Source organism: Macrotis lagotis, chromosome 1 (genome assembly GCF_037893015.1).
Source record: "Macrotis lagotis isolate mMagLag1 chromosome 1, bilby.v1.9.chrom.fasta, whole genome shotgun sequence".
Lineage (NCBI taxonomy): Eukaryota > Metazoa > Chordata > Mammalia > Peramelemorphia > Peramelidae > Macrotis > Macrotis lagotis.
The window spans coordinates 856,264,027-856,284,793 of record NC_133658.1 but is presented as its reverse complement, the minus strand read 5'-3'; the positions used below and the strand labels follow the sequence as shown (position 1 = coordinate 856,284,793).

The 20,767-nt window shown below is 44.1% G+C and overlaps 2 long non-coding RNA genes across 4 annotated transcripts in view; one reads left to right on the top strand and one right to left on the bottom strand.

Moving 5' to 3' along the window:
* Positions 1–4,118, bottom strand: part of LOC141490898 (uncharacterized) — a 37,861-nt gene extending 33,743 nt beyond the window's left edge. For 2 of the 3 annotated variants that reach the window (XR_012469390.1, XR_012469389.1), the window contains exon 1: positions 4,043–4,118. This is a non-coding gene — a long non-coding RNA (uncharacterized LOC141490898). Of the gene's footprint in view, positions 1–3,335; positions 3,454–4,042 lie in introns of all 3 variants that reach the window. The other variant, XR_012469391.1, reaches the window with a different exon arrangement.
* Positions 4,119–4,252: 134 nt separating this feature from the next.
* LOC141490895 (uncharacterized) overlaps positions 4,253–20,767 on the top strand; it is a 30,676-nt gene continuing 14,161 nt past the window's right edge. Inside the window, exons 1-3 of the long non-coding RNA XR_012469387.1 lie at positions 4,253–4,469; positions 8,854–8,925; positions 9,613–9,766. This is a non-coding gene — a long non-coding RNA (uncharacterized LOC141490895). The remainder of the gene's footprint in view (positions 4,470–8,853; positions 8,926–9,612; positions 9,767–20,767) is intronic.

Below are 20,767 nucleotides of genomic sequence, written 5' to 3'. Positions count from 1 at the left end.
GGAAGTGAAATGTTTCCTTCCCCAGGGTGGGGAGTGGAGGAAGGATGACATGGCCCTCAGTGAGCATTTTGAATAGACAGAGTTAAAAGTATGGGGGGGTGGGGTGAGTAGAAAGGTTGGGAGGAAGAGGGATGCAAGAGGGATGCAAAGCCTGCCTTCCTAGTCAGCTCATGCTTCAGGTCCAGGCTATGAGACCCAAACTCTCCATCACTTAGGACACTCCTATAAGGGAGCTCCTCCCCATTTCCTCCCTCCCCCACACCTTTCCCTCTTTCCATTTTGGCAGAGAGAATGGGCCATCTGCTTCCCTGGCCACTCACAGGGAGGTCTTGCTGGGGGTGGGGGAAGGGGAAGGATGACTCAACCCTTGGATGGGATGCATAGAGTTCTATCCAGAGACTTCGACAGAAACAGAGACAGAAGCAGAGATGGAAACTGAGGCGGGCTACAAACAGGTACAGAGAAAGAGAGAAAAGTGGCCAGATTGAGGTAGAGGTGACAGTGCCATAATGTATTGGAAAAAATACTGAATTTCAAATGCATGTGAATCCAGATTTGCTCTTTGCTGTAAAGGTGGGTAAGACACTTCCCTTAGTCTCAATTTCCTTATCCACGAAATGAGGGGGATGGGACTAGTCAGATGTTCTCTTCTAGCCAGAAATCTCTTCTGGTACCTAAAGATACAGAGATATGAGTAGAGAGATGAAACAGGGACAGGAGCAGAAAGAAAAAAAAAAGGAAGAAAGGAAGAAAGAAAAAGAAAGAAAGCAAGGGAAAAAAAAGAGAGCAACAGAGAAGAGACAGAGAAACAGAGCTATAAGTCAGAGCAGAGACAAGGAAGGGAACATTTCCACCACAGAAATGATGGACCAAAGACCAGGATGAAGCATGAAGAGAGAAGGGGGGGGGGGGCGGAGAGAGAGAGAGGAGATGAACAGACAGAGAAAGGAAATAGCTTTAGGGAGCTAGAGGAACACTGACAATACTGGGATATGAGGGGTGGGAGAATAGGGCTCAGTCAGTTAGATGCTAGTGAGAGCAGTAAGATGAGGAGGCAGGGAAGGAAGAAAAGTAATGAGGCCAAGTCCAGGCTGCCTTCTATCATCATAGCTCCAAGGCCTAGTCTAAAATTTACACTCAAAAAAGTCAGCCCCTGCCTCCCTTTCTCAACCCTTTTCCTATAGACACTAGGGTGCTCAATTCCTCTTCTACATCTAGGTCAGTCCTTAAGAAAACTCCCTAAATATAAATATATACTCCTGAACTCTTTTGCATAAAATGAATCAAAGGAGAATGAGTGGGGAAAGGGGGAAAAATGAAAAGGGAAAGGGTTTTTTTGGGGGGGAGGGAAGAAGAGCCTCCCCATGTCCTGTAGACAATCCTATACTCAATTAAATTAATGCTGGCTGGCCCTGCCTCCAGAGTTCCCAGAGGCTCTGGGTTGGCAGCTGTTCTCTCTGCAAAGTGCCTACCCTTCAGCTCTCCAAACTGCTCTCAACAATGGGGTGGGGTTGGAAGCTGGGAGGCAACAGGCCTCTGGGTTCCTCCCTCATTCCCACAGCTCTTCCCTTTGGATTGTAGTACAATGTGGAATGAACATTAAATCTGAGGACAGAAGATGTGAGTTTGAATCCTGTTTCAGCTACTGTGGGAGTTTAGACAAGTCTCATCTTTCTCTGGGCCTTGTCTCCTTATTTCTTAAAATGAAAAGTTTTTATTTAAAAGATAATCTTCAATGCCCCTTCCAGATTTAAATCCTAAAATTGTGGAAACTGGAAGTAAAGAGAGTCAGCTTTCAGCAAGGAGATCTTGGGCAAACACTTTCCTCTCTGTGAATATGGTTTTTGAATATGGATTTCCTCTCCCCTTTAATTTAGACACAAGAAAACAGAGACCAAAGTCCAGGTCTCTGCCGCCACCCCCCACCCCCCACCCCCAGTCACTGCACTCTCTAACCCACAATGGGGCTTCTTGAGGCTCCTCCTAGATGAGACAAAGGCAGACTAGGAGGCTTCCTCAAAATCAGTCCCTTAAAAACAGAGAGAAAAGTCAGTTATTTATGGTCATAAAGATAGTTTTGTAGGCATTTTGAACACATCTTTGAAAGAAGGCAGAGTGACTCACTGCTGTCCCATTCCCTAACTGCTTTGTATTTATTTATGTATACTCTTCCTTCTCCCTCCAGTAAAATGGAAACTCCATTAAGTCAGGGACTATATTATTATGGATGGATGGATGGATGGATGGGTGGGTGGGATGGAAGGAAAGATGAATGGAAAAAGGAAGGAAAGAAGGAAGGAAGGAGGGAAGGAAGGAAGGAAGGAAGGAAGGAAGGAAGGAAGGAAGGATGACTCCACTTGGCCTTCTGTTCTTAGTTTAGGGTGGGAACATAGACCCTTAGAGCTGAAATGGACCAAGTGATTTTCTGAACAGAATCCCCACCCACTTAAAACATCTCCAGTTAATGGTCATCTTGCCTTGCTGGTAGACCTCTAGGACTGGGAAACCACTATCCCAGAAGCAGCCTACTCCTTTGCTGAACAGCTCTAATTGCTATGCGACCCTATTGCTCCTAGTTCTGTCCTCTAGGGCCAAGCAGGATAAGACTAATCTCTCTTCCATATTAGCCTTTTAAATATTTGAAAATATTGATTTTAACTTCTCTAGGCTATATTTCATTTGAAACAACTACCTGTCCTATGGCATGGTCTCCTGTCTCTTTACCATCCTGGGTTTCCTCTTCTAGTTCCAATCCACTTAATCAATAACTTTTTGTAAATTTCTATACCCAGACTCAGACGCAAGACCCCAAATGTGGTCTGACTAATATATATATACCTTATTTGGGACATTATGCTTCTAATACAAAGTCCAAGTGAGCAGTGATTTCTTGGCTGCTATGTGGCACCGATGACTCATATTGATCTTGTAATCCACTTTGAACCTTCAAATCTTTTTCATAAACTATTACCTAGCTATTCCTCTCTCACCCTATATTATTGCAATTAATTTTTTTTGATCCCAAATATAAGGCTTTACACTGATTCTCATAAAAGAACTTGACCATATCCTGGTTTGTTCACATCTTTTTGTATTCTGATTGTCATTCAACTTGTCTACAATTCCTCCCAGTTTCATGTCATTTGGAGATTTGAAAAAACCTAACAAGGGAACCTTCATCTAAGTCATTGATCAAAATGTGAAGCAGAGGGGAGTCTAGCACCCCTGGATACTTCACTAGAGACTTTTGTCTTGGTTGACACCTCTCCATTAATCACCAGTCATTCTTTGGGTCTCAGATTATTTATTTTTTCTCTAGTCCTACAGTCACATACCTTCTCCTTCCATAGACCTAATCCAGACTCTTGACTTTTTCTCATTTTCCCAGCTTTGAGGCATTACCACTGTCTAGACCTGATCGTCCAGACCCAACATGCTTTCTGGGGCCAGGGACTGAGAACAAGATGAAGAAAACAAGAAGTGAAGTCATCCAAATCTCTATCTCTACCTGGGTCAATGACCCAGCAACTGAGTCTGGAGGGAGTTAGGAAGGGATCCTAAGGTTTAGTCCTGTGTCTTTTCTGGAAGTTGAGAGAGCAGAAGTATGAGAAGTGTGCCAACTAGTCTGACTTGGCTGCCCCACTGGTGGGAACTCAGTATGCTAGACATAGATACAATGGGCCACAGGCCCAGGTTTTTAGGGGCTGGGGGTATCATCCCCAAGCCTAGGAATCCCCAAGTCCCACTAGCATCAAAGACCTAAAGAAATTTCTTCCCTTTCAGGTCCTGAACTGACTCTTCCTATTTGTTACTCTTAAAGGGAGACAGATGAGAGAGAGCCTCTGAGACTGATCTTGGCACAAGCCGCCCCTGCTGGGCACAGATGTGCTCTCAGCTCCTGGCCCTAGAATCCAATGATTAGGAAAGGGCTGGGGATGAACAAGGAGCCAGAGCCACTGAGTAGAGGCCAAACAAGGTGAGATGAATTCAGCCAAGTTGAAATTAGGGGTTAGCATGGAAGGTAATCCCAATATGGACTGACCTTGACTTCTCTCATCTCATATAGCATCTCTTTTCAGTCTCTCATTCAACATTCTTCCAGACCTACTTGAAGTGAATGGGTCTTCCTTTGAAAAAATCTTAAAACTCATCCCAGTTGGAGGGTTCTAGAATTTTTCTCTGTGACATCAGGTTGGGCTCCTGGCCTTCCCTACCTCCCAGGAGCTTGAGACTCCCTCCTGGGTCTTGTCTCCTGTGCATTTTCTTCCTCCTAATCACCACTTCAGGTTCAGAGACCCACCTAATTCCCTAGAATTAAGAGAGCTTCTCTCTGAGGCCTAAGGAGGTACCAAATGAGGTGTAGGTCCAAGAAAAAGGATGAAAGTTTCAGGACATCAGAGGCAGTCAGAAATGGAACTCTCTTCCCCACCTCCAGAGTTCAAACTTTTCCTGACCCAGGATCCCTTAAGGTGTGTCTTTTCTGTTTAATTCTCCTACCTTCAATGTCTCCTGATGGTGATGTTTTGTTCTTGAAGAAGGCCTTGTCATGATCCCATCACAAGCAAGTGAATTGGATTTGAGTCACGGGCTACTGTACTAAGCCACCAGCCTCATTTTCTCCTTCAGAGTCATCTGGATCCAGTGGTCAGAATTGAATCAGGACAACTGGAGATGGCTCTGGATTTGAGGCAATAGGGATTAAGTGACTTGTCCAAGTCACAGCTAGAACTTGCCTGATGACTGAGACTACATTTGAACTTGGGTCCTCCTGACTTCAGGAGGACTTCACTGCATCACCAGTGTCTCCCTCTCTTCCAACCATCTTTTGAGGGGTGGTAGAAGGATAAAGCAATGTCTTTCTCTGAAGCCTGACTTACTTCAATATAATCAGTGCAACTTTGTTCAAGTCAATCATTCTGGTCTGTGCCTCAATTCCCTCAACTTCCAAATGATGCTGAAAAAACCTAGGCAGCTAGATAATTCAGTAGCTAGAGTGCTGAACTTGGAAGAAGGAAGTTCTAAATTCTAACCTGACCTCTGACACTTACTCAGCCTGTTTCCTGAGGTGGTCATGTAATCTCCCTTAGCCTTGGTCTCCTCATCTGTAAGGGGGGGATATTAACAGCACCTGCTTCTCAGAGTTGTGAGGATAAAATGAGATAATATATGTAAAGCACTTTGCAAACCTTAAAGCTAACTATTATTGTTCTAATCCCTGCCCTGCCTGCCTCCCAGGGGTAGGCGTGGTAGCACATTATAACTATAATGAACTTTCCATATGCATATATAATCATAAACAAGAATGATTCTCTTCCAGGGTTTCCTTCCCATTCTTCCTTCCCCCCATTCTCATACTGCAGCAGGCTAGGGAGGTGACCCTGAGCTCTCTCAAAGCCATTGCTAACAGAGCCAAAGTTCTACCGGGCACTACTAGCCTGGAAGAGCTTCAAGTACAGCCTGGTAACAGTCTGGGTGTCTGTCATCCAATGACCGGCAGAGCCAAGATGGGGGAGGTTCATCACCAGTGGGTTGGCCACCAGGACATGGATGTTTTGGCCACAGTGACTCATCAAGCCATCACCTAAGGCAGGGCAGAAGCCTTGGCAATGCCAATATCATGGATCATTTGAAATATTCAATAATAATAATAACTTAAGGGGGGGGTTACCCTAGTTCTTTAATAAATCAATGACTTATATGCTAAAAGAGCAGGCTCAGGACTCAGGACTGCAGAGTATTCATTTCAGTCCATGAGAGGAGGGGAAAAGTGAGGGGTAAGGTCAGTTTTCAAGATCAGAGCCTAAAACAGTCCCCCCTCAACACACACACACACACACACACACACACACACACACACACACACACACTCACTTATAAACTTGGCCTTGAATTCAAGGATCCACCTCAGTGACAAAGCAGGCCCACAGAGTACCCCAAAAGAAACCCTCCCTGCCACCCCTTCCCCTCCCCTGAGAGCCTGTGCTAGTGATGCCACCACTCCTGGTCAAAGTCTCAAAGAGGATTTCTCTTCTCCTAGGGAACCCATTCTGTTCTCTGATATCACTTTCCTTTCTACCTGTTTTCTCCTGCTCTTTTTCTTCCCTCCTCCTCTTTCTCCTTCCCCACCTTGTCTTCTCCTTCCTCTTCCCTTCCTTCCCCCCCTCCTTGCCCTCTTCTTTCTTCTCCCCTTCCCCTCCTTGCCCTCATTCTCTTCTTTCCCCTTCTCCCCTTTCTTGTCATTCTTCTCTTCTTTTTCCTCTTCTTCCTGCTCCTCTTCCTCCCCTTTCTTCTCACCTTCCTCCTTTTACTCCCTCTTCCTCTCCATCTTCTTCTTTTCCCCTTTTCATTCTTCTCCCTCCTCCTCTTCCCCTCCCCTTCCATTCTGCCCCCTCATTTGCCTTTCTCCTCCCCTATTTTTCCTCCTCCTCTTGTTCTTCCTCTTCCTCTTCTTCCTCCTCCTCCTGTGTATCACAGGTTCCCTCATCAGTCCATTAGAATGTCACAACTATTTGGTTCCTCTGCATGTGAGGAAATCTAGGCACGCTGGCTGTGTGCAGGTGGGTAATTACAGGGACATCTTAGTCACTCAAAGCTACCTCACATAGATAGCCTAGTACTCTGACCAGGCTTTTAAAATCCTTATTCTTTTTCATGTGTTCAACAAATGGAGTCCCTCTCCATTGAGAGAGAGAGAGAGAGAGAGAGAGAGAGAGATGACAATCCCTGCTTGCCTCAGTTTCCCCATCTATAAATGGGGATAACAATAGTACCTACTTCCAAGAATTGTTGTGAGGTTCAAATGAGATAATTGTAAAGTACTGAGCACAAAGTATGGAGCACTATATAAATGTTCGTTGTTATATCATATCATCATCTTTAAGATGAAATTCGGACATCAACTTCCATATCAAGCCTTTCCTGACCCCATCTCTATCTTGTATTTAGGCAGTGAGCTAATACAATGGATAGAATGTCAGCTCTGAAGGACCTGAGTTCAAATGTGGCTTCAAACATTTGACTCTTACTAGCTGATTGCCTCTCATCCAGGGTCATCTCCAGTCATCCTGATTCATATCCAGCCACTGGACTCAGACAACTCCAGAGGAGAAAGTGAGGCTGATGACTTAGCCCAGGATCCCTTCACTCAAATCCAATTCACATGCCTGTCATGGCAACACTTCCCTGATGTCATGGTCTTCTTTGAAAACGAAGGACAAACAACAACTGCTTGTATTTAACTACTTTGTATATATGCGTGTGTGTTTATGAACTTTATATCCATGCTATGTTTCTTCTGTAGGTATTTTATTTTTTCTTTATTTTATTTTATCTTGTAGTCCCCCCCATTAAAATGTAAGTTCCTTCAGAATAGAACTTGTTTCATTCTCTGTTTCAGTATAGTGCCTAAGCCTAATAAGTACTTAATAAACACCTGATTGATTAAGGATTTACTGTATACAGATTGCTCATTGTGCTCAGTGCTGGGGGAGGCAAAAGATGCTTAGAGAAAATGAATAAGGTCTAGGCCAGAGACATAATTAATAGGAAGCAGGGGTGGGGGAGAGCAGAGTTCACTGTGTCTGGGCAGCCTGTGTCACAGAGAACCCGGCTTGTTATCATGGTAATGGGGCCTCAGAGCAGAGTGGCCTGGGGCTAGAGGAGAGAACAGGATGTCACAGAGCTGTGCAGACCAACAGAGGACTATGGGGCACAAGGAGTGGGCCAGCAACAACTAGACTACCACAGGGAGGAAAAGTCCTGTGGGTGCTGACAGTCCAGTGTTAGAAAATCTCAACCACCCTACCTTTGTAACAGCGTTGTTCTCTACCTTCATGGAATTTACAGTTTCTTAGGGGAGAATATGACACATAGACAATAATTATGATGTAAATTAATACATGATATATTGCACATAAGAGAGGCGTAAAGAAAGAAAAGTGCTGGGGAAAGGGCACTACAAAATGGGGGTCGGGGAGGAATGTGATGATCAGGGAAATCTTCCTGGAAGACAACATTCAAATTAAGCTTTAAAGAATACAGAAGACAGGTGGCTAGGTGGCGAAGTGGATAAAGCACGGGCCTTGGAGTCAGGAGTACCTGGGTTCAAATCCCATCTCAGACACTTAATAATTACCTAGCTGTGTGGCCTCGGGCAAGCCACTTAACCCCTTTTGCCTTACAAAAAAAAAAAAATAGAGAAGATATTCCTTGAGGAAATTGTGCTAAATTGAAGTTCAAATCCTTGCCCAGATACTTACTAGCTATGTTCCCTTGGACAAAGTATTTATTTTCTCAAGGGTCCTTTTCTGAAATATGAGGACATTGGACTAGATTCTCTCCAAGGACTCTTAAATCTACATTAAGAATGGTATGAACTGCTAGGTGGTGTAGTGGATAAAGCACCGGCCCTGGAGTCAGGAGTACCTGGGTTCAAATCCAGCCTCAGACACTTAATAATTACCTAGCTGTGTGGCCTTGGGCAAGCCTCTTAACCCCGTTTGCCTTGCAAAAAAAAAAAAAAAAAGAATGGCATGAACAAAGGTGTGGTAGTGGGAAATTCCAAGACAGATTTGAAGCAGCTAGGTAAGTACAATGAAGAAATTTCTGGGTCATGAGTTAGGAAGACCCGAGTTCAAATCCAGACTCAGACATTTAATGGTTGTGTAACTCTAGGCAAATCATTTAACCTCTGTCAGACTCAGCAGTAAAGTGGAGATAACAGCATCTGCCTCAAAGGGCTATTGTGAGAATTAAGTGAGATAATATTTTAGAGACTCTTAGTTGGCACTATATAAAAGCTTCTTCCCTTCCCTTCTCTTCCTTTCCCTTCCTTTCCTTTTCCCATTCCTCCAGGACAAAGAGCAATCCAGTTTGGCCACACCATAGCAGGTCCACACATCACAAAGGACAACGATGACTGGAAAGGTAGAGGACTTCCAGATTAGGTGGGGTTGACTAATGCAGGACAAGGAAATTCAAACTTGGTTTACTAGGCTATAGTCAGTCAGAAATAAACATCTATTGTCTGTCAGACACTGCTAAGCCAGAGGCTAGTAAAGGAGGCAAAAGATAGTCCCTGGTCTCATGGAAGCTTATAATCTAATAGGTATGACAACAAGCAAACAAATATGTATAGATACTGAGACATGCTGAAGGTCTTATTGAAGAACTTTAGAATTGATTGTACAGCATGCCTGGCCACACTGGCATGCCCTCATCAGTGAGGGTATGACATTTTATGAGGAAGGCAGAATTGAAGCAGTTCAAGGGAAACATGACATCCATAAGTTTAGTACCCACCCCAGGGGTTCTTATGAACTATTTGTGCCCATCCTATGGTAGAGCATTCCCAGTTCATATTGGTCTGATCAACCACAGACAGACACACTGCAATTTGTCTCAAACACAGTGAGGTCATTTTGGTCTCCTTCAATAACAGACAAGAACCAACCAACCAACCAACCAATGTAAAGACAAGTTAAATAGAGTATAAATGGAGGTTGTGGGGTGCTCAGGAGGACTAACACTTCTGTTTTAAGGACTGCCAAGAGCTTTTCAGAGCTGCTCATCCTCCTTTGGTATTCACCTGATTCACCCATCTCTTACCTTCAGCTCCAAGATGCATACACAGCAGCCACACCCTGGTAAACTGTTTCAGCAGATGGGCTAAACCAGATTGGGAGTAAAGGAGGGGTCTCAGAACCATCAGTGAGTTAGGGGCTGTCTACCTCAAGCATGTGAAGACTTCCTCCAGCAGAATGGGCAGGTGAGAACAATTTATTTCAATGACCATGAAGGTGATTGAAGCAGAATCCTATGGAACTCTTAGAGTTTGGTCAGATACCAAAACCACTAGTCATCCACTTCATCCAGAGCCATTACCAATTTTGATTTTTGTTTTGCCACTGGATTTTGATAACTCCAGAAGAGAGAGTGAGACTGAAGTCTATTCAACTCTGCCCCACTTAAATCCAATTCACACACAAATCAAGGTATCACCCTATAATGTCATTTATCCTTTTTGAAAAATGAAGGACAAACAACAGGATAAATAGGAAATAATCAAGGGAAGGAAGGCACTAAAGTTAAGAGGGGTTGGACTTCCTGTGAAAGTGGAAGCCACTGAAGATTTTTGAACAAAGGGATGATATGGCCAGATCTCTGCATAAGAAAATTGATTCTTGGGGCATTTGTGGGGGATGGGGTGGGATAGACCTGGAAGAAAGTTCTCACAAAAGCAAGTGGGTCAATGGATTGTAGTGAAGATATCAACCATAGTAGTGACTGTGGAAACATAAAGTAGGGAAGGGACATAAATGAGACCTAGATGGGGGGTAGTCTTAATAGGGATTGGTAGTTGATTGTCTATAGGAAATGAAGATTGACGTTCACATCTAAAATTGAGTAAAATCAGAAAGGGGAGCAGGTTTAGGGGGCAAGATAATGAACTTTGGCAGTGACATAGGACGAGAAGGTTTATCAAAGGGACTTTAGATTTGATCTGGTTCTACTCTAGCATTTTACAGATGAGGAAACTGAGACCCAGAGAAACTAAAAGACTTTCTCAATAACACATGTGTCCAAAATAAAATAAGGATTCACACTCAGGTCCTCAGATCCCAAATGCACTGAACCTTCCATTATTCAACACTGTCTCCTGTTTGATTCTGGGGTACGGGAGACATCAATTCAATGCAATGCAATGTGAAAGGCACAAGGACATAAATGACATTCTTATCCTCATGGAGTTTACATTCTAATGAAGAAAGCCTCAGAATTGAAGTGAAGTAAATGAGTTTCCCCCCAACAGGTCATCAGATACAGACTGGGCAGTCTCTTGCCCTGGGGAATAGGACTGAAGGCATTCTTCCTCACCTGCTTCTTCCTTAACTTTCTGTTAAGGACTACTGGGGCTTGAGATGTCATCCCCACCTTCCCCACTGCCTTCCAGCTCTGAGGTTCTGTGCTTCAGTTCCAGTCTTGGGTCTGAAGCTGTTGCCCTCCCTTCCTGCAGAATGGATCCCTCCTAGACACCAAGAAACCTAGGTCCTTTCTTGCATAAGGTCACCTGGTTAAGAAGAAGCAGAAGAGGACTACGGGCCCAGTTTTCCTGCCTCCCCAGACACTGATTTTCTCACAGGGGCTGGAGCCATGCCCCTTCCACCCTGGGGAATGAAAAGAAGCAGCCCCACACCCTGCTAGGCTGAGGCCCAGATTGGGGTGGAGGGGGAGAATTGAGCACAGGGGCTGGAGGTTGATTCTCTGGCCTCTGCCTGTGTCTGTCACATCAAGTTCAAGTGATTCATATGGCAGCAGCTCCCAGGTCTGCCTGTTGTCACACCAGCCTTTCCCAGTTGCCATAGCAACATGATGCAAGCCACCCTGGCATCCCCAGCTTCAGACTCCTCAGGGCAGTGTTGCCACTGGGAGGGGTGGAGGGTGGGGGGAAGGGGTTGCTGTTTCTTCCTCCTCAGGGAGGCTGGCTCTGGCAGCGGGAATGGCTCACAGCCCCTCCCTGCCCGAATCCACTTGGCATTTCTTTCCCACCATCTGGGCTGGAAGCTGGGGTGGGAGTGGGGGTTGGGGGGGTGAATTTCCGTCCCTGGGTGGAATGGGGGTGGGGAGGGAAGGGACCAAGAGAGAGCAGATGGCTCTATCATGTCAGGGAGATAGACCACTGGGACTGAGTCAGGAGGCTCCAGGTTCTAGTCTTGGATTTGCCACAGACTCAAAATGGGTCCTACCTTAAATAAGTTCATCCCCTTCTCCAGGCCTCAGTTTTCTCATCTCTAAAATGGGAAGCTTAGACAAGATGCTCCCTAAGATCCTTTCCAGCAATGGCATTTTGTGATTCCAGGGAAAGGGTGACTTAGTCTGGTACAGATGGCACTTGATTTGGAATCAGAGGAACTTGATTCAGGTCCCACTTGCTGACTGTGTGACATTGGGCAAATTAGTTGACCTCTTTAGGTCTCAAAGTCCTCATTTGAAAAATAAGAGGGTTCAAAGGCATAACTTCTCAGATCTCTTCCAACTCTGGGTCTAGGAGCCTATGATGAATCCTGAACCAGAAAGAAGACCTGGCTCTGTTCCTGATTCTGTATTTGCCCTGGGACCAGGCCCTGGTCCTCCCTGGTCCTCTGACTCCTTATCCAAAGTGATAGTTAAATTCCTTAAAGGAACTGTCATTTCCCTTTGCCTATAAAAATCAGAACTTCTCTTTATATAGATATACACAAATGAATACATATCTGTAGATAGCTGTGTGTGCACGTGTGTGTATGTGTATGTGTGTGTGTGTGTGTATGTGTGTGTGTGTGTGTGTGTGTGATCTCCCCATTATAGCCACTCCCTCCATGGACACAGATCAGAACATTTTAGCAGATGGTCCCATGGGTTGAAGTAGCCAAAAAAAAAAATCATCACCTGGCTAAGAACCTTCTTCAGATGACAGATATTTGAGCCTTTGGATAGCCATTGGGAATCCACGATCCCTTTCATGAGAAGCCAAGTTCATAGATTTACAACAGGAAGGGACCTTAGAGGTTATTAATTCCAACCCTCCCCACTTTCTTTTTTCAGATCAAGAAACTGAGGCTCAGAAAAGTTAAGCAATTAGCTCAAGGTCATAGAATTCTTAAGTATCTGAGGAAGGATTAGACTACAGATCTTCCTGCCAAGAAGTGCAAGGTTCTAGCCATTATACCATACTGCCTCTAAAAGAGTTCTTTCACCCTTTTTCTTAGGTCTTCATCTTTAGTATAGGAATTCTAATTCCTGCCCTACCCATTCAGTTCAACAGACACTGACTGAGCCTTATATGGCTTTGTTCAGAACTCTAGACTGTAGGTTGGAGGAGAGATAGGATGCTCCAGTGTATGAGAAGTGGTGAGGTAAAGTTGGAAATGAAATAAATTTGGAGCGAAAGGACCTTCAGCTCCCCTCTTGTCTCTCTGACAACTCATGTGATCTTGGGTAAGCCAATTAACCTCTCCCTGGGCCTCAGTTTCTCTGTCTGTAAGGTGAGGTTGAAGTGTAGGATGATCTCTTTTCATAAGCAAAATTGAGTTGTGAGTTGAAGTTGAAAAGAATAGTGAAGCTCAGATGAGATGGGGGTGGGGCATTAGGAATGCCCAGCAATAGGCTAAACATAATGCCCTTGCCCATGGCCTTCAAACCCATGCCATATGAGGATCAACTGAAGGAACAAGAGGTTTAGAATGGAGAAGAAAAGATAGTGTAAGGTCTGGCAGCCATTTTCAAGGCTAGCACGGGGAAGAAAAATTAAATTGTCCTCTCTGGCTCCAGATGACAGAAGTAGGAGAATGGTTTACAGCTTGGGGGTGGGGGTGGGGGAGTCCTATGTAATGGTATACTTCCTAACAATCTGAGGTGTGTAAAATTAGAATGGAAGGTGAGGGGTGGATATGGGTTCCCCTGTGCATAGAAGACCACTTGTCACAAGGACTCTAGAGCAGGTCTGGGTCCAGTCTGGACTTGCTGGCCACCAAGGTCTCATCTAGCTTTTAGATTCTGTGATTCTAAGCTTTTGAACGGGGGATAGCCACACTCCTTTCCTGGCTAGGAGTATGAACTCTTTTAGTTCTTCCTGGGCTCTTGTGCCTACTTTCACCTCCCAACTCCCTCCCCTCCTTCCTGTTTTTTCCCCTTTCACAGTTGGGGAAAACTAAGGTCCAACTGCCAAAACCCAGGCTAAAAATCCAAGCATCCTGACTTTTCAGACTCTCTGTTTTCTGGGGTCTTTAGTCAAAAAAAGGAACTGTCTGACTGCCTCCCTCCCCCAACCCATCTGTAGAATCCCAGAATGTTACAACTGGAAAGGATAATAAAGATTCCTCATTTTACCAATAAGGAGAACAGAGAGAAGGGACTTTGTCAAGGTCTCAAAGCTGGTGAGTAGGAAAGAGAGGAATTGAACTCAGGTCTCATTATTTTAAGTCTAAGAGTCTTGCTATTCTACCCTGTTTCCTCCCTTCTAACCCTTTCTTTTCCTTCTAAGTAGAGGATTGATAGCTGGCTGGGATCACTCACTTCAAGGCAGGGCCTTGGATACAGGGATGGACTTGGGATTTAGGATGTTACAACAAAGGCCGAGCAATTAAAAATAGTAAGTAGGGAACAGAGGAAGAAATCACAGAACGCTGGAGCTAGTAGGGAACCTAGGGAACTGAAGGGATAGAGCAGAAAGCTCTCTGCATTAACAGTCAGTCAGGAGACCTGGATTTAAGTAGAAGTTGTGTGACCTTGGGCAAGTCACTTCCCCTCTGTCAGCCTCAGTTTTCTCATTTGTAAAATATATATAATAATGTCCACCTCACTGGACTGCTGTAAGGAAAGTACTTTGTTATAGCAAAAGGTGTCTATAGATAATCGTGGATAATAATAGATAAACCCCATCAATGTGTTTATTTTATAGATGGGAAAATTGAGAGGGGGAGGGGAGAGGTAGAGAATTCAGTAGTTCCTAAATCCAGTCCTGAGTCAGAGAATTCTCTGGCAACAGCTGGGAAGAAGTATTGAAATGGTTGCCGAATCTCAGCTGAAAAGACAGTTTCTGCTAATGAAGGATGGATGATTTTATTAGCCGACTATAGCTGTCTCCCTCATTTAGCATTCGACACCCCAGTCTCCCTTTCTCCAACTGAGTGGTTGTGGCCAGAGCCCTTGTCCTGGATTCATTTGCAGAAGTAGGCCAAAGGGTGGAGAACTTGGATGGCAGAGGTGGCTAGGGCTCCAGGTAGAAAGAGGGGAGACTCTGAGACAAAGCTCAGTCAGTTGACGCTTTGGTTCTCAAGTCATTTCCGATCTCTGACCTCTTCTGTCCTCTCCTGCTCTGTTCAGATTCCAGTGATTGAGTAGGGTCCTGGTGGAAGATGTGGGTGAGAAGTATCCTAGGCTGAGAGGATTGAGAGAGAAGGAAAATTTATGCTCCCCTTCTAACCCCCAGAGAAACCCCCATGCCAGCCTTGAGAATGATGGCCATGCCATAGCCATGAGATAGGAAAAAGTCCCACGGGGTCTCCTGTGGTGGTATCTCTTCCCAGACTTCCCCCTAGCCCTGTGGTCCACAGTGGAGAGGCTGTATCTGACAGGCAGTGTGGGACATGGGCCCTGGGGGCCCCATGGAGAGGGGCTTGGCACTGGCTCTGGCTCTGGTGAGGAGCACATGGTCCCAGCCTTCTGGTTGTTTACGACGGGCAGGCAGTTCCTGCGTCATACCTCATGCCTGGCTCAGGGAGCCAGTGCTGGGGGTTCGGAAACATCTCCTCTTTCCTCCTCCTCCTCCTCACACGTGCTGCCGGCTCCCAGGGTTGGCACAGGCTGGCACAGGCTGGCACACGCATTGTGGCACCAATCCAGGCTGAGAGGGGGGAGATCCAGATCCAGGAGGCCCTGGGAATCAGGAGCGTATTTGGAAGGGGAAGGGGCCCAGGCTGTGTCTCTCAGAGAAGACCCAGGGGAAGGTCTAGTGTCCTGGTGGTCAGGGAGGCACAGTGAATGAGGATTAGGCCAGAGGTTAGGGGTTAGGATTAGAATTTCAGGCAGGAGGGTGATGAATATAGAAGGGGGGAAGACGAGACTTGGGGCTGGGGCAGGTTATTATCAATCAAATTACAAGGAAGAATTTAGTCCCACATCTGCCATTGATTTAATAATGTGTGATAAGTTACTGGCCCTCTCCGAGTCTCATAGGAATAATAATCCTTGCCAAGGTCTTCTTGGGGGAAGGAGCAGGGCTGTCAACATCACCAAGTTCAGGAAAGTATACTGCGACTTCCAAGCACCTCACAGACCCAGACCAAAAGCTAGAGCCATGATTCTAGGAAGGAGGGGGAACATGACTGCCTGCCTGGGAGGAAGGGAGGTAGCCATTTGGGGGAGGGGGTGGGTGGGAGAGTTTCCCATCATGTGCCTGGGCTGCTGCTGCCATGACAACAGAATGGGGAGAGGGAACCCCTTACAGACAACTGATCCCCTGGAGAGAGGGGGGCTTCCCTGCCTCTCTTCTCCTGAGAACCTGTCCCCCTTTCCCTTCTTCCATGAATAAAAAGAGAGCTAAGCTGCAGAGACCCTGAAGGCAAAAACTCCTCTCCCTTTAGACACCCCAGATCCTGGCACCTGTTTTGTTGACTGTTCTCCCCTTTTTTCTTTTCTCTCCCTCTCTCTCCCCTTCTTTCTCCCTTATATTCTTACATTTCTGAGCAACCATGCCCCCTCCCAAATCCCCACCCACCCCCCAAAACATCACATCTCTAACACCTGAAGAAGGAGGGAGGTGACCTAAATGAGGTCCCTACCCCATCCCCCAACAGCCTGGTCACTACATTCTCCAGGCACTATGGGTAATGACCTAGAGTTTCAGTCAAGGTTGGAAATCCTTTTAGACCTGCCACTTACTCTCTTCTAGCAGTTTCTGGGACTTTGATGAATTTCCATTAGGAAAGGATTAATGAATGGACTGGCTTTGGCCACTGGTCAACTGAAATAACACCTGTCCAAGCCTATGGTCTTTCTAGATGAGAGTGCCCAGAATTTGAAGTGTGAACTCACCTTTTCTCTAAGGCAGATTCCTATCAATGCCCAGTCCACTCAGCCCCAGTGCACAAGCCTACCACATCTGCAGCACAAATGTTCTTGTGAAAAAAAAATCTTTCTAAATACTTATACTTACTTTTTTTTTGTTTGTTTGTGTCCAGGGAATAGGAGCCTGGCCCCTTTAAAAAAACTTACTTGTGTGATCCCCCAGGAATAGCCCAGAGTGAGGGAATTGGGAGCAGCTAGACATTTGGAGTCATAGTCAGAGGTTGGGGGGGGAGAGAAAATGGAAAAGAAAAAACAGAGGGGAGAAGGGAGATAGGTTGATAGATATATAGAATAGATCGGCAGACAGACATATAGACAGATAGATGAATAGATGATAGATAAATGATGAATAGATGATAGATGGATAAATGGATAGAAAGAAAGAATAGAATAGAACAAACAGAACAGAACAGAACAGAACAGAACAGAACAGAACAGAACAGAACAGAACAGAACAGAACAGAATAGAATAGAATAGAATAGAATAGAATAGAATAGAATAGAATAGAATAGAATAGAATAGAATAGAATAGAATAGAATAGAAGAGTAGAGTAGAGTAGAGTAGAGTAGAGTAGATAGAATGGCAGGTAGGCAGATATATAGCTATAGATAGAATAGACTGACAAACGGACAGAGATAGATAAATAGATAGATAAAAATGACAGGTAAACAGAGAGAGAGAGAGAGAGAGAGAGAGAGAGAGACTAGCAGATAGACAACTACATAGACAGACAGACTAAATGACATTCAGCCAGATAGGTAGGTAGAATAGAATAGCAGATAGATGACAATGATGTTTGTCCTTCATTTTCAAAGAAGACCATGACATCAGAGAGGTGATGCCATGACAAGTACATGAACTGGATTTATGTGGGGGAGGGGGTGCTGTGCTAAGTCACCAGTCTCACCTTCTCCTCCAGAGCCAACAGGGTTCAGTGATCAGATAAGAATCAGGATGACTGGAGATGGCTCCAGATATGAGGCAGAGTTAAGTGACTTGCCCAAGGCAACACAGCTAGTAAGTGTCAAGTGACTGAGGCTAGATTCAAATTCATATTCTCCTGGCTCCCAAGACCAGTGCTCTATCCTAGTCCCACCCAGTATCTCCAACTCCAACTCTTTAAGGACAATACACATCTTACAAACAAGGAAAGTCCTTGGGAAAGGAAAGTACAGGCCAGTTCATGAATATTTAAAATATGAGAGCTCTCTTGACTAAGATGATCTGGGAATAAATACTTCTTGAACCAGTTGGAACTGAAGTGGGCCCTGAATGAAGGAGACCCTTGTAGACTTGAGCAAAAGCTCAGACAAGAAAGAAGAATGAGAACAGGAAACAGTCAATACTCCAGTTTTACCAAAAATTTAGACTGAGAAAGGAAGTAGTATGAAGTAAGACTGGGCAGATAAGTGAGAACCAGATTTTAGTTGGCCTTGGAAGTCAGGATCAGAAATGTATGATTTATTCAGTAGTCAGTGGGGAGTCACTGAAGGTTTGAGGGGCAAAGGAATGAAGTAATGAGAGTAATGCCTTAGAAAGATTACCCAGGCAGTGGTTCGAATGGAGAAGGGAGAACTTGGAGGTTAGAAGCCCAGCTGGGAGATAAATGTAAAAAATATTCCAAAGAAGAAATGAATGAACTGGATGGAAAAATATAGAGAGATCAGAGGTCATCTAAATACTGACAATAATTGAAGTCATGGGAGTGAATGAGACTATTTAAGAAAAGGATACAGATAGAAAAGGGCTGGGGACAAAGTCTTGGAGGACACTCATGTTTAAGGGGAGATGAAAGAGAAGAAAGAAGAATGGTTTAATAGGTGGGAGAACAAGAGAATTCAGTGTGACAGAAACCAAGGTACAAATTAACTCAGATGCCAGATGCCAGTCAAGATCCAAAATGATCTTGACAGCCTAAAACTTTGGGCTAAATCTAACAAGGAGAAAATTAATGGGGATAAGTATATTGCAGTTTTCTTTTAAAAATTAATTTCACATTATAACATGGGAGCCACATGGTTAGGTGGTGTTCATCCTTTGTTCCTGAAGAGGATCAGTCACTTTGTCTAAAAAAAATCTGGGGGCTTTCATGTATTACAAGTGCAACTTGAACTGACCATATGACAAGGCAGTAAAAAAGAAGGCAATATTGGGTTCTATTACAAGAAGTATGGTTTCTACCAATACAGAGGTGATAGTCCATCTATATTCTTCCCTGGTCAGGACATATTGAGAATATCAAGTGCCATAGAAAGAACATTTATAAGCCGAAGTGTTGTCAGGATGCTGAAGGACTTTGAATCAAACAATATGAAGGCAGCCTGAAAGACATGAGGTTGTTTAGTTGGGAGAAGAGACATGAGGGGACATGACAGATAAAATCAATTATTCAAAAGATTAACAAAAAATTGAAATAACTGAAAATATGACCATAGTTGACCCTAAAGAAGTCTCCTTTGCAGACTCATCATCCATATCACCTCCACTGTGTGTGTTACCCAAGGTTCTGTCCTAGACCCTCTTCTCTTCTTATATATTCTGCCTCTTAATTAATGATAATTAAACATTATCATCTTGACACAGATGATTCCTAGATCTGCATATCCAACTGAAGTCTCTCCCTTGAACCTCATTTCTGCATTTCCAATTGCCTACGTACATTTTAAATAACATGTTCCAAAGACACCTCCAACTCAGTTTGTACAAATCTACACTCATCTCTTCATCTAAACCCTCCCTTCTCCCTTACTTTCTTTTTTCTGTCAAAGGTACCATCATGCTTCCTGACTCCTAGGATCATAATGTTGGCATTATCCTCAACAATTTACTCTCCATCAGTCCACACATCCAATCAGTTGCCAAATCTTGCAATTTTTACCTTTAAAACATCTCTCACATTCAACATTTGCTCTACCCAAAGCAGTCCTCATTTTGGTTCAGGCCCTCATCACTTCAAGCACAAATTCTTGCAATAACCTCTCTGACTGTCCTTCATTACTCAATCTATCCTATGTACTGCTGTCACCATTATTTTCCTTAATGTAGATCTGAATATATCATTCCCCTACTCTGAATACATCATTCCACTACTCAACAAACTCCAGTGACTTCCTATTATCCTTAGGATTAAATAGAAACTCCATGGTTTAGCTATCAAAGTCCTTGCTTTTCCCTTTCTAGCCTTATTGGACATTATTGTCCCTTCTGTGATCCAGTCAAAGTGACTTTCCTCTTGTTTCTCAGACATATCTCCATCTCCAGTCTTTATCCTGGATTTCTCCCAGTTCCAGAGCATTCTCCCTCTCCACCTCCATTTCTTCCTTTAAGATGAGCCCAAGCATCATCATCTACATGAAATCTTTCCTGACCCTTCAAACCCTTTCTTACAGATTGCCTTGTGTTATGTTGCTTCTGTATATTCAAACATTCATTTTTTAGTTACGTAGGATCTAAGTATTTCCCGTCCTTGTTAGGATGTAGGGGAGTCGAGTTCATTTCATTTTTTTATATTTATGTCCCCAGTACCTCACACAGAGTCTGACATGTTGTAGGTGCTTAATGAACAATGGTTAATTGATTATTTATCAACATATTTGGAAATGAAAGGAATGTAAAAGCAAAAATATGTTGGATGGTCTTTTTTTAAAAGAAAGATTACTTGACCCCAGAGGGAAGAACCAGAAGAAATGGGCATTGCCAAAAGACAAATTTATGTTTCATGTCAGGAAAAACTTCTTAACAATTAATTAGACCTATCCAGAAGTGAGATTACTTGTCTCAGAATGTAGTGGCTACCTTTCATTCAGCATAGGTCTTCAGGCAGGCTAAATGACTACTTGCCACATGTTTGGTTGGAATGATTATTTTCTGATAGAAAATAAGTGGTCACTGAGGCCTTTTCCATCTCCAAAACTCTGTGCTTTTAAAGGAAAAAAATCAAGAAATTGGAATATGTCATAAACCAAAGGAAGTCCAAGGAGGATAAAGACAGAAACAGATCATTAGAGTCAGTGGCAAGGAGATCCCTGGTGACTTTTGAAAGAACTGCTTCAGTAGAGAGATTGGAATGGATGGAAACCAGATTTCAAGGTGTTGAAGAATAAGGGGGAGGTAAGTTATTTGGGGACAGCAAGTGTAGACATCTTTCTGGATATTTTGTA